This window comes from Rattus norvegicus, chromosome 12 (assembly GCF_021556685.1).
Source record: "Rattus norvegicus strain SHRSP/BbbUtx chromosome 12, alternate assembly SHRSP_T2T, whole genome shotgun sequence".
Taxonomy (NCBI): Eukaryota; Metazoa; Chordata; class Mammalia; order Rodentia; family Muridae; genus Rattus; species Rattus norvegicus.
This window is the reverse complement of record NC_141545.1, coordinates 37,962,555-37,975,986: the sequence shown is the minus strand read 5'-3', so window position 1 is coordinate 37,975,986 and position 13,432 is coordinate 37,962,555. Positions and strand designations below refer to the sequence as shown.

Sequence of the window (13,432 nt, the reverse complement as noted above, 5' to 3'; positions counted from 1 at the left end):
GGCGGATGCCAGTGTGTAGAAAGAAGATTAAGATTCTGAAAGCCACCACCAGGACATATTATCATTAACCATTCTGACTGCCCAGCCCCCACCCCACAGCTCTCCGAGTTAGGGTAATTACTGATAGCTGTTGTAACGGATGGATCTGTCTCAGTAGCTTCACAGCCTGATGAGGCTTGGATGGCGTTTCTGAGTGACGTCCAAGTGGCTGTTTCCAAGACCAAGCGGGTGCTTCTCCAGGAGACCCTGGCTGCTTCTGTCCTCCGGCTTGTGTCATGTGGAATCTCTGCCTGTTGCTATGCCATCCTCGTTTCTATGGAAACTGCCCCAAGAGTTGGCAGGCACCTTTCAAAGGCCAGCCACCGGAAACGGCTGGCATCTTCTTCAGCTGCATTCCTCTGGTCAGCGTGCGTGCAGGGAAGAGGTCCCGGGGGGGGGGGGGGGGGCGGAATCCAGAGGTACACTTCTTCTAGGAGTCCAGGAGAAGGAAAAGAAAGGCCCAGAGGAGCACGGGGCGTGGCTAGCCTCACTTCAAGCATGCCCTGTGTTTTCTTCCCTCACAGTTTCTCTCTTAGGGCATTCTCACGTAAATGTCAGCTTCTCGGTTTAAATTTATTTCCCCTTCCCCTTCCCCTCCCCCTTCTTCCCCTTCCCCTTCTTCCCCTCCCTCTTCTTCTTCTTCTTCTTCTTCTTCTTCCTTCTTCTTCTTCTTCTTCTTCTTCTTCTTCTTCTTCTTCTTCTTCTTCTTCTTCTTCTTCTTCTTCTTCTTCTTCTTCTTCTTCTTTTCTCCTCCTCCTCCTCCTCCTCCTCCTCCTCCTCCTCCTCCTCCTCCTCCTCCTCCTCCTCCTCCTCCTCCTCCTCCTCCTTCTTCTTCTTCTTCTTCACAACACGACTTTCAGTTGCTTTAGAGTTCAGATCTTTATCATTTCTTACGTGCGGGTTTCTTGCCTCTCTTTTCCGTCCCATCCTCGTGATCCAAGAGCTGTGTGGGGGAGGGCCGCTCAGAGCTTTACGGATGAAAACAGCTTCCAACTCATCCTCCTTTATGCAGACACTCGGTAGCGGGCTAGCAGGAAGAAACTTTCCTAACCTGACAGACAGTGTCGCCTAGGAGTCAGAAGTAAACACTCTAGATAACAGGAATTCAAGGTGAGGAGAAGGATCAGGGCCCTGGGTACCCTGGATCTGCTGTCGAGCTAGGCGGCTAGCCACGGTCCTAAGACAGGGCAGAGAAGAAGGTAATTAGGGTTGCTTGTCAGTTTGTTTTCTGTCGCAGAGAAATTGCTCTCGTGAACGTGTGTAAAGTGGAAGCTGTTAGCAGAAGCACCCGTGGTTTGGGTTGGCAGCTTCACGTGCACCTCTGCTGAATGGTTTGACAGCTGGTGTTCGTTCGTTCGTTCGTTCGTTCCTTCCTTCCTCCTTCCTTCTTTCCTTCCTTCTCTCCTTCCCTCCCTCCCTCGCTCCCTCCTTCCTTTCTCTATTCTTTTTTATTCCCCTTTTCCTTCTCTTCTTCTTCCTCCTCCCCCTCCCCCACTCCTCCCCCTCCCCCTCCCCCCCTCTATAGCTTTGTGTGCCTATTTGTGTGTCTTATTTAGGGTTTCTAGGGCTGGGAAGAGATACCATGTCCATAGCAATTCTTATGAAGGGAAACAGTTCATTGGGGCTGGCTTACAGTTCAGAGGTTTTACTTCATTATCATCATGGCGGGAAGCATGAGAGCACGCAGGCAGACATAGTGCTGGACAGGTAGCTGCCAGTTCTGCATCTGGATCATCAGGCAGCAGGAAGAACGCACGAGCCACCGGGCCTGGCTTGAGCTTCTGAAACCTCAAAGCCCACCTCCAGTGACACACTTCCCCCAGTAAGGCCACACCTCCTAATAGTGCCACTCCCTGTGAGCCTATGGGGGCCATTTTCATTCAGACTACCAAGGTGTGTTTCTGTGTATCGGGAGGGGGGGCCACATGTATATGTGAAGATGCAGTACAGATGTGTGCATGCATGCGTGCATGCGTGTGGAACCAAGGTTGATGTCAGAATCTATTCTCCCTCAGTCTTTTATACTAGTCTTTGAGGCAGGGTCTCTCAATCAAACTTAGAGCTAGCTCATATATCAAGTCTGTTTAGTTAGCTTGCTCTGGGGCGATCCTGGTCTCCACTTCCTAGGCTAGAACTACAGGTGGGCTGCCATGACCATTAGTGTATATGTGGATCGTGTGGAACTAAACTCTGGTCTTCTTGCTAACACAGCAGGCTCCTCCAAATATCCCGAGTGTAGTTTTAAGCCGTCCAGTTTTGAAGTGTTTCCGGCAGAGACACCTAACTGACATGGGGGGGTTACACCGGAAGCTGGGTGACATCCTATTTATTTAGGGGATTTCGGATTATAGAAGAAGACGAACTGAAGAAACCGATAGTCAGTGTATCACACTGAAGCCTGCACTTTTAACCAATCAGCACTCATTCCCCCTCCCCCCTTCTCCCTGTCTCCATTCCTTCCTGTTCTTAGTCCTAAGGAATTCCTTGCTGTCTATTGGCAAGTGCGTTCTTCCCCTTTGCTCTGACTTAGAGGCTCTTGTTATGAAATCTCAGATAACCAACTCAGAGAAATCATTAGTGTATAACTTGACAGAAGCCAGGAATCCGGGATCCTCCTTTATGGGGAAGAACGTTAAGGCCAAGAGCCTTAAATGACTTGCCCAGCATCCCGCCACTGATACGGATCAGGAGCCTTTAAAACTGGCGCGCACATGAGTACCACATAGAAACTGGGCATTCTGATGACCGAGCCAATATATTTCAGGATTAAAGTGAAATAGCACATACTGTATAAAGGGAGAGCCAGCTTGAATGGTTTCAGGTGCCAGAGAGCTGACCTGTAACTGATGTACGGTCCTGGAATAAGGACAGGCTGAATGCGCCTGGGAATTTCGGACATTGTGTTGTGACACCTTGGAGACACCAGGGACTCCATGTTGTGGTAGGACTGAGCAACCTACTTCTACAAGGTATGACACGGAAGTGACTATAGAGATGAGCCTCCGAAAGGCATTGTTTCTTCCTCCATGCCCTTCAGCCATCGATTCTGGGAGCTAGCTGCTGTGTCACGGGGCTGCCATGGGGAGGCCCCATGGTGAAGACCCGAGGCTTCCTGCCCACAGCTGCAGAGGTGCCCTCTAAGTCATGAGCCTAAGGCTGCATGACATCTTGACTGAGGATGAAAGGCCTCAGAGAAGGGAAGGTGGAAGTAGTTCACACCTGTTTTTTCAAATCTTCCACATTTAGGATAATGCATTAAGTAGCAATGAATTACTAATACAAAGTATCTTAAGGATCAGCCCACAGCTCTTAGGCAAGTGATACAGATGTTATGCTGACAGAGCTGGCCAAAGTTCCCTCAGAGACACATTTTATCTAGGCTTATGCCATCTGTGGCTGTAGCATCCCAGTATCTCACACAGTGCTGCCCTTGTACCTTCAGGGTATGCATCTCAGCTCAATCCTTCAAGAGTTGATGGGGTTGGAGAGACGATGGATCAATGTTCAATAGCACTGATTGCTCTTCCAGAGGACCCAGGTTCAATTCCCAGCACTGCTTGCAGCTCACAACCACCTGTAACTCCAGGTCTGGGGGATCTGATGCTATCCTATGGCCTCTGTGGTCACTACACATGGGCAGACGGAATCACAGGCAAAACACTCAAATGCGTATCAAAGCTGAGAATGTTCGCTTGACCTTCAACCTCTCCCATGTGGCTGCTCTATGCCTGGGAGCCCACAGTATGGTGGGTATTATTCTGTTTGCTTTTGACCCATGTGTGTCTAGGGCTGGGAGTAGTGTGGGATGAGTGTAGCAGGGTCAGGATCCCTGAAGGCATCCCCTGAGAGGGAGGCTGTGAAGTTGTGAGGAGGAGGTAGAGTTGGTCATGGGGACCTTGGGATCCTGATAATATCAGCAATTTGAAACAGGTGGGGGAAAGCCCCGCAATGAACTCTCTTGGTTAATGGAGCTCTTAGTAATGTAGCACTCTTGGCTATCCCAAGAAAGCAGCTGGCTATCCCAAGAAAGCAGCCTGGTGGGCTACAGGCAGTAAGACCATGGGATGAGTCTGCTGGGTTCCTGGAGCCAACTCTGGATGCCAGGCACAAGGTTTTATGATAACTGTCCTGATTTCCAGTCTTCCTTGGCCTGATCTCCCTTCCCCACCTCTCCTTTTTTCTCTACTAGTGGGATGTTTCCTTTTCACCATTGTATTTTGAGGTCTTTAACACGTTCTCTGATTGGCGTGGGCTCATTGTTGAGCATTTATCTTGCATCTCAAAGGAGATTTTAAACCTGGGCATTCGATACCAGCGGTTCTCAGCCTTCCAAATGCTGAGACCCTTTAATACAGTTCCTCACGTTGTGGTGACCCGTGACTACAAAATTATTTTCATTGCTACTTCACAACTAATTTTCTACTGTTATGAATCATAATTTAAATATTTATGTTTTCTGATGATCTTAGGCAACCCCTGTGAAAGGGTCACTCAATTCCCCAAAGGGTTGGGAACCTTGCTTTATATGGTGTTTAGACTGTGTGTGTGTGTGTGTGTGTGTGTGTGTGTGTGTATGTGTATGGGGTGGGGTTCTTGCTACATATGCTTTTTTGTCATCTTGACACAGGCTGGGGTCATCTGGGAGGAGAGAACCTCAATTGAGAAAACACATCTATCAGATTGGCCTGTAGGCAACTCTTGGGGTATATATATTTGATTAATGATGGATGTTGGGAGGGTCCAGCTCACTTGGGCAGTACCATGCCTGGGCTTGTGGTCCTGGGTGCTATAAGAAAGCAAGCTAGATTAACCATGAGGAGCAGGCCGTGGTCTGTGCTTCAGATTCTACCTCCAGGTTCCTGCCTTGACTTCCTTCTGTGATGGACTGTAAGTCGTAAGCTGATAAAAACCTTTACGTCTCCAATTGCCTTAGGTCATGGTGTTTTAACACAGCAACAGAAAGCTTACTAGGATACTTGAAGCAGGTTGAAATGAATTTCATATTCTGTTGCAGACCTGAGTATTTGGGGGAGGGGAATAGGGTTAGATCTAGTATGGTTCAATGAGAGTATTATGTGTGAGGTTGCCATGGGATACACCTGGTTAACCTCGATCACGATTTTGAGGGCGTTTGGAATCACCTAGGAGATGACTATGATTGTGTCTGAGAGGGTGTACCCAGAGAGGATTAACTAAGAGGGGAAGGTGTACCCTGAATATAGATAGCACCATTGCACAGGCTGAGAGCCCAAATGCAATGAAAGGGTAGAAAGGAGAGAGAGAGAGAGAGAGAGAGAGAGAGAGAGAGAGAGAGAGAGAGAGAGAGAGAGAAAATATTATGCTGGTATGGCTGGGCTTTGCTCTGCTCTCTGGTTGCCTCAGTGTGATGGACGCTGCCCGTCCACACACCTTCCTCAGTGATGGACACATCAGTTTCCATGAGGAGCAATAGGAGAATTGTCATCCTGTGGGAAGTGTGGTTAGGATGAAAAGGAGCCAGCAGAGCCAGCTGTCAGAGTAGCAATTAAGCTGAGTTAATAAATTGGATTTTTCAGGATATTACCAGCAATGAGGAGAGATTTAATCAGGAAGGGTGGCTAATCCTTTCGAGTGGAATCAGTTCACAGTAGATGCGTGTGGATTTCCATGGGTTTCTAAGAGGCGGCTCTCCACTCTCTCCTCCTCTTGCAGGACCGGGGAGCCTAGCTTATCGGGTGGGGCCTGGACCGTTTGTGCTGGGATGCGTTCGGCAGCATCTGCAGGCAGCTCAGCTTCTGTCTCCTGATGTGACCGCTGGCTAGTTTTCCTAGTGGACTCCTTCCCTGGTGCTCCTAGCACAGCTCCATGCTGCTTAGACAGCTAATTGCACACATGTTGGAGTGTAATTACGCACATCCGGGTGGGCGTTGATGGAGCGGCTGTGCCTGTTAAAATCCGAAGTGGAGGAAGGTGGCCATGTTGACCCTGTTCCTCATTTGCTGGGCCTCATGTGTTTGTCCTATCCCTAGGCCCTTTTCAAGCTGGTCTCTGAGATTCCAACACAGGGCAGGACCAGGGCCATGACTCCTGGAGGCAGGTACATTATGGGGGAAGACTGAAGCTGCAGATGTTGGGTGGTGACCGGCCACTTGGGATTCTGGAGATGGATAAGGGCTCTAAGATGTGCAAGGTGTGAACTAGATATTCAGTTCTTGCCCTCAGAAATGTACAGTTGAGCCAAGGACAAATTCACACGGTCAGAGGCAAATCTCATGGCCAAGGACAAATCCGCATGACCAAGGACACATTCACACGGCCTGTACACTGGATTTCGGTGCATCATTGGAGGAAGAGATTAATCTGATCAAGGAATACAGGTAGCTCTCTGGAGGAACATGAAGGCACTTTGAGGGAGGAGATACTAAGGAACCCTGCATCCCGCAGCTGAGGAGTCCCATTACCTCTGTTAATATCATCTGCTGTTAGGACTCGAACCTTAGTTTTTTGAGATAGCATCTTGCTATGTAGCCCTGGCTGGCCTAGAGCTCTCTTCATAGACCAAGCTGCTCTCAATGTCACAGAGATCCTCTTGTTTCTATTCCCCTCTTATTTAGTAACCGCCATCTTCCTTCTTTAATGTCCCCTTCTCCCCTGTAGATCATATGTGTATGAGGCATGGCATGTGTCTTTCAGCCCTTGGCTTTTCTGGTTTGCCCTGATGATAATTCACCCATTTTTCCCCCTTGCCAACAGGGTTCTTAGAATATCATCTGAACTGATATGATCTGCCTTCTCCTCAGGGGCCAGATCTGGGTCTCCTTACATGGAGGTTCGTCTCAGAAACACAGAACACAATAAGCTTTGTTTAGAAGGTGCTTCTAGAAGTGACAGAGTTGGGAGGCTGCAGAAAGCGCTAACATCCTTCATTTATGCCGCCCACCTTACAACACTACACCCTCCTGAGGTACATTGGTTTCGGCACAGTAGACTGTGACTATGGGGAGAAGCCACTGGACTACAGTTTTTGAAGGACTTCAGGATAGCTTCCTTGGGTCTCAGGGTGACCTGATGCCATGGGGCTGGGTATCTAGCTACTTTTCTACTAGAATTTGGGGCTGCTGTTTTCAAAGGCAGACCTGCTCAATAAAGAAAATACTAGGCTTGAAGGAGGGAGATTTGTCTGGCCCCCTGTCTCTTCTGCAGTTGCCAGGGGAATGTAGCTAACAGCAGTGGAAAAGGTGGCACAGTCGAGATGATGATGCAATGGAGTATCACTGGAACATCACAGGGCGCAGCACTCCTGCCCCGTGAGCCTTCGTAGTGTAGCCTCCTTAGCACAGTGGAGTCTATGGAAGTCCCCAGAAACTCCTTGACTGGACCTGGAGCCTGGCAGGAGAAGACTCTCTCCTGCTCTCAGCCTCCCTCATCTCCGAGTCTCCCACCTTGGTGGGAGTTCTTAGGGAGGTGACTCAAGTACAGGGAGGGCCCAGAGATGACCCCCACAGACAGATCAAGTTTTTAATTTCCCAGCTGCTGGTCTGTGTACTGGTGGCTATCTGTGGAGATCGCTGGCCTGGCCAGGTAGGAGGGTTCAAGCAGAGGGGAAAGGGGGAGAGCAGGGAGGGGGAGGTGACTCCTTTTTTTTTTTCCAGAGCTGGGGAACGAACCCAGGGCCTTGCGCTTGCTAGGCAAGCGCTCTACCATTGAGCTAAATCCCCAACCCCTGGATAGGATCTTATATATGGTTTTGGGATGGGTTGGGGTCTGACAGTAGGTGCTTCCTATTGGCTTAGTCTGAGATGTTAGGGATGCCTCATCTATATGTGGAGGGAGGGGCTTAGGGGCGCAGCCCATACGTGACAGCCCCTCTCTATGAAGGGGGAGGCTGTGGCTATGTGACAGGAACCTGGTGCTGGGAGCAGCCTTCAAGCCTTAGCTGGATCTTCCTAGCCTTCCTCTCATGGTTCACCGCCTGACATCCAGTCCGCTTCCCGTCTGTTGTTTTCGTAAGGAGCTCTGCCTTTCTCTAGGCTGGGAACAGCTTCAGTGGTCAGGTTGGGTTCTATTATGGTGGGTATATTCCAGCCCCACCTCCCTGCTTGGCACAGCTGCAATGGCCGCAGTTCTCAGACTGCATTTACTTCACGGTGCCGGGCTCTGAGGTGCCTGATGAGGAAGCTCTAGCTTCCCTCCTCTTGGAAGACCAGTTACTTTGTTGCTCAGCCTGGGCTCCTCTTTGTTGGCTCTGCTCCCAGGAGCCAGCACCCTCTCTGGTCCCCTCTGCTGCTGCAGTGTGTACAAACTTGAGACAGACTTCTGAGTTGTTAGGTCGGAAATGTGTGTCCCCATATCTACATTTATATTCTCTCCCTCCCTTACCTACTTTTATTCTCTCTCTCCCTCCCCCGTCTCTCCCTCCCTCTATCCATCCTTCCTTCCCTTTCTCCCTTTCTCCCTCCAAGGTCTCACTATACAGCCCTGTCTAGCTTAGAACTTGCCATGTAGACCAGGCTGGCCTGGAGCTCACAAAGATATACCTGCTTCTGCCTCCCAATGGCTGGGATTGAAGGTGTGATGACTAGCTTCTTTCTTTCCCTCTCCCTCCCTCCCCTCCCCCTCCCCCTCCTCCTTCCCTCTCCCCTTCCCCCTCACCTCTCCCCTTATCCCTTCCCCTCTTACCGCAGCTAGATATGGCATCCAGGCCTCATGAATGCCACGCAAGCTCTCTACCACTGGACCACATCCCCAGCCCCTAATTAGCTTTGACTAAGGTTGTTCTTCAGATTTAAGAAGCTACAGGTCTCTGGTTTTTTTCTGTACTGGCACACCATATGGGATGCCAGCGAGCACTCCACCCTGCTCTGAACGCAGGCTCTTTCTATACCGTCTCCCAGCCATCCTCTCTCCCAAAGGACTCTTTAAAATGTTTACTCTTAAATCTATTCATGTGTACGTGTCTGACACTTATGTGTGGGTGTCCCCATAACCCAGAGGAGGGCTATGAATCCCTCAGAGCTGGGTCTGTAGGAGGTTGTGGGTGGCCTGCCATGGGTGTTGGGAACTGAACTGGGGTCCTCTGTAAGAGTAGCTGGTACTCTTAGATGCTGAACCATCTCTCTAGCCCTCAGGAGGATTAATACATAATATTGATAATTCTTTAACAAATTCATAGTGGGTATCATGCATTCTGTCCTCTCTCTCTCCCCTCCTACCTTCTCATATCTTCCTCCTACCCACATCAACTATAACCTCTTACCCCAGTCTCTTCCCAAGATTTGTGACTTTTGATTTTTGGCCCCGTTTACTCTAACAGGGCCATCCTTGTGGCCATCGAATTGGGATTCTCCATTGGAACCTGGTGAGGTCACCAGTGGGCACACAACTGAGATCAATGACTTCCTCTCCCTCATTTGCCAGTCGCATGTCTTTCAGTGTGGAGCGATGGGTCCCACGGCCCCTCTTCCATTCCTGCTTGGCTGCTAATGGCCCTTACTTGTGTAGAGCGCTGTACTGCCCGGAAGATAGCATTTCACAGAGCTTCTCTCTATCTCCCAACTCTTGCTTCCTTCCCTTACTGCCTTTCACAGTTTCCGCAAGCCTTAAAAGGGGTGGATTACACGTCTTAATTAGGGCTGAACATCCAGTTTTTGCTCTCAGCATCCTGTGCAGCCTTGAGTCATAGCTCACCACAGAGAGTCCATTCCAATCGAGGCTGAGAGGTATAATTGCCTATGGGTATAAATACGCTTACACAGAAGATGTTTTCGAAGCTATGACAATTTAGCTAAACAATAGAAATTAGTCCCCTCCAGTCCCTCCAATGAGTGTATCTCAAATCCAACCAGAGAGGGGTTGGTGTCTGGAACTTTTGAACGTTTGAGGGGTGAGCAGGGTCTTTAGCCACAGATGTGTAACTTCGGCTGGATTCTCAGGAGGCATCACTCTGGCCTTGACTTCTGCATCTGTCTCTTTGTTTAGTTATTAAGTCATCTAGACCTTTGCCTTTCTAGCCAAACGCCCTTCCATCTCTTCATCCAAAGGGGCGAGCTACTTTCCTGCCCTAAGGAATTTATAAGATGTTACCCATCTTCTGTGAAAAGCTACCAATCAACATGGAGACACTGCATCCTCTTTTCAAGTGAGACTTCCACACCAGCAGACCTCTAGGAGTTCCACTGAGCAGTGGGTGGGTGGTGCCTGCACCAGGATGACTGACAGATGCTCTGGTAAACAGGAGACCTGTGCATTTCTTAGGCAGGCTTCACCAGAAGTATAAAGAATTCTCTTTATGGATCAAGAAAGAGTCATCTTTTTTTTTTTTAAATACTTATTTATGTATGTGCCCACTGTTGCTGTCTTCAGACACACCAGTAGGGGGCATCAAGCCCCCTTACAAGATGGTTGTGAGCCACAATGTGGTTGCTGGGATTTGAACTCAGGACCTCTGGAAGAGCAGTCAGTGCTCTTAACCACTGAGCTACCTCCCCAGCCCCTAGTAACAACCATCTTAATTATAATCTTTCGTGAGCTAGATGGAAAAGAGCCCTGAAAATTTCTCATTAGGAGCTGGCCACTATGACCCCTAACTCTGAGGCAGACAAACCTCCTCATTGATAATGAAATACTTCTCACTCCCAATTAAATACTTCTTTATCAGTAGAAGTTTTAAAAATGTAATGGTCAGCCTAGGCAGCCCATCCCTACCAGAGTCAGGGCACAGAAATGCAGTCCTTGAGTGTGCTCAGAAAAATCAAAGGGATGGGGAGACAATTCAGTGGTTGAGTGCTTGTGCAAGCATGGGGACCGGAATTCTAATCTCTGGTACCGATATAAGAGGTTGCGTATGGTCATGCATGTGACTCCTGTAACCCCGGTGTTGTGGAGATGGAAACAGGAGGCTGACTGGGACTTGCTGGATGCCACTCTAAAGCCAACTTCAGTTGGAGATCCTGTGCGGGGGAATAAGGTAGGGAGTGGACACCCAGCATACCCCTCTGATCGCCACATGTGTCTATGGTTGCATAGTTATCCTGTGGCTTGCCTGTTGTGGTTCTCCGCGTACTAAAACGTGAGCTCCGAAAGCTCTTACCCTCTTGTGCTAGACAATGCTCAGACATCTCCATGGATGGCGAATGAGTAAGCTTCAGGCCAGACCCCAGCCGAGATGCTACATTTTTAAAGTTTTTCAGGAGAACTACAGGCCAAGTACAGGCGCCAGCAAGTCTCCAGCTTTGTGTCTGTCTTCTTGAGTGTGCTGACCTTGGTGTTCTGAGACACACTTAACTTCGAAGGTTCGGCTCCCATAAAAGCCTGCATGTCTCCAATCGTGTCTTCTCATTCTGAGTTGAGCAAGTGTGGACTCCAGTCTCCTGGCATCTTTTGTTAGGGCGAGCCTGCCACCCTCCATTGCAGAGAGCAGATACATTGTTGCCTTAAAGACTGAGCTGTGGTTTTGGTGAGACTGGCTGGTACGGCTACCTAGGAGGCTCAAATCTCAGCCCGGATTTCTTCTTTGGATGCAGGCCAGGCCAGAGTTACACCCTTGAAACTGGGCTTTGTCTTAAATGTATTCAAGATCTTCCCTGCTGGTGGCAGGTGTGCAGGGGTCAGGCTCCTGGTGACAAGAGTTCGGCTAGCTGCACGGGCCATCACACAGCTACTTGGGCACCTCATTAGTGTGGCCTGGCTTGGCTAACAAAGCAGATGGCACCTGCTGCTCTTTTGTGTCAGGGCAATTAGTGCTCTCTCTCCTCCGGGCTCCTAGTCTGGCGCTTACCCACATTCAGACCTTATCACAGCCTGCTGGTTTGCCTTTCCTTGGGGGGGCATGCAACGGTGGGCCAAAATGGATGAAGGGTGGGAACTGGGCCTGTGTCCCATGTAAGCTCTGGCCCCCTTCCATGCAGTCATAGGAACATCTCATCAAATATGCACACGGGCCCTTTTCCTGTCCTAGGACGCCTCATTTTTGGACTCTGTAATTGGGTCTACAAGTGGTCTCAAGAGACAATGGAGGAAAAAACAATCCAGGTTGTTACTAGTTTACTTCCTTGTTATTTCACATCCAAGTCTGGCATCTACTGACTCTGGGAACAAATCCTTCTCCCAGTCACACCATGGCAGGAGAAGAATGGGCCTCAGTTCAAGAGAGTCTTGCAATAGACTATCAAAAGGGCAAGGGAGACAGGTTACATATATGAAGTCCTTTCCAATTGGGGTTGACTTAAGATTTTGAGCCTCGTGGTGGTGGTGGTGGTGGTGGTGGTGGTGGTGGCGGCGGCGGCGGCGGCGGCACACACCTTTAATCCTAGCACTTGGGAGGCAGAGACAGGTAAAACTCTGAGTTGGAGGCCAGCCTGGTCAATAGAGTAAGTTTTAGGACAGTCAGGGATACATAGAGAAATGCTATCTTGCAAACCAAAACCAAAACCAAAACCAAAACCAAAACCAAAACCAAAACCAAACCGAACCAAACCAAACCAAAAACCCAAAAAAATAAAAGCCTAAAACCAAAAACACAAACCAAACTAGGAAACAAAAAGAAAGAATTTCGAGGCAGCTGTAAATTAGAAGGAGAGGCTAAATGGAATCTGGGACAGAGTTGTTGGTCCTAATTAATTGGTGGTAGGAGAATTCCTCTTGAGGGACAGCGCCACACGCAGGGAGATTTACAGGCTTCAGGATGAGAGGAACTGGCATGGCCTCCCATTGACTTTCCACACAGATGATGTTTATTGAAAAGCCATCAGGTAGATGGAAGGTTAGCGGAACCGTGATCTGATTTCTGACCCAGGTGGCATTCAAAATGTCAGCCTATTTTGAGACTTAGCTCTGTTAAAGCTTAAGGTTAATAAGGTTAGAAGTTCTAATTGGGCTTATTTTAGAATATCACCGAATACAATCTCCCTGCCCTCTGTGATTTTACCTATTCTGGGCAAGTTTTCTGCTAATGGGCTGCATCTCAGACTTCAATACATAGACAGGGTTGTGCAGGGTCACCAGGCTCTCCTCGAACCTGTAGTCTTCTTGTCCCCATCTCTTGAGGAGCTGCTGTTGGGTTCAGCTCCTTCTCGTCTTTAAGTTATTTTCTTTGCTCTTTCAGAGCTGAAGTAATTCTTGGCTTGAAAGCTGATGGCCATTGTTTGTGACGCCCCATAGAAGGGTTTCTTTTTCTGTCCTCCTTGTGAGTGTGCCTGTGTGTGTAGGCGCACATGCAGTTGTGTGCATGTGTGTGTAGAGGAGAGACACCAGTGTCTGGTGTCTTTCCCAATCACTCTTCACCTTAATTTCTGGGTACAGGGTCTCTTACTGGCTCCGGAGTTCACTGATTAGTCAAGATTAGTTAACCATGGAGCTCCAGGGATCTCGTCCTGTCTCTGCCTCCCTCATAGGAGGATTAGGGGCATGCACCACC

The 13,432-nt window shown here is 49.1% G+C and overlaps 1 protein-coding gene and 1 long non-coding RNA gene across 2 annotated transcripts in view; one reads left to right on the top strand and one right to left on the bottom strand.

Moving 5' to 3' along the window:
- The window catches only part of LOC134481289 (uncharacterized), a 31,288-nt gene extending 31,017 nt beyond the window's left edge, over window positions 1-271 (bottom strand). Inside the window, exon 1 of the long non-coding RNA XR_015634336.1 lies at window positions 122-271. This is a non-coding gene — a long non-coding RNA (uncharacterized LOC134481289). The remainder of the gene's footprint in view (window positions 1-121) is intronic.
- Window positions 1-13,432, top strand: part of Tmem132b (transmembrane protein 132B) — a 263,288-nt gene that overhangs the window by 153,668 nt on the left and 96,188 nt on the right.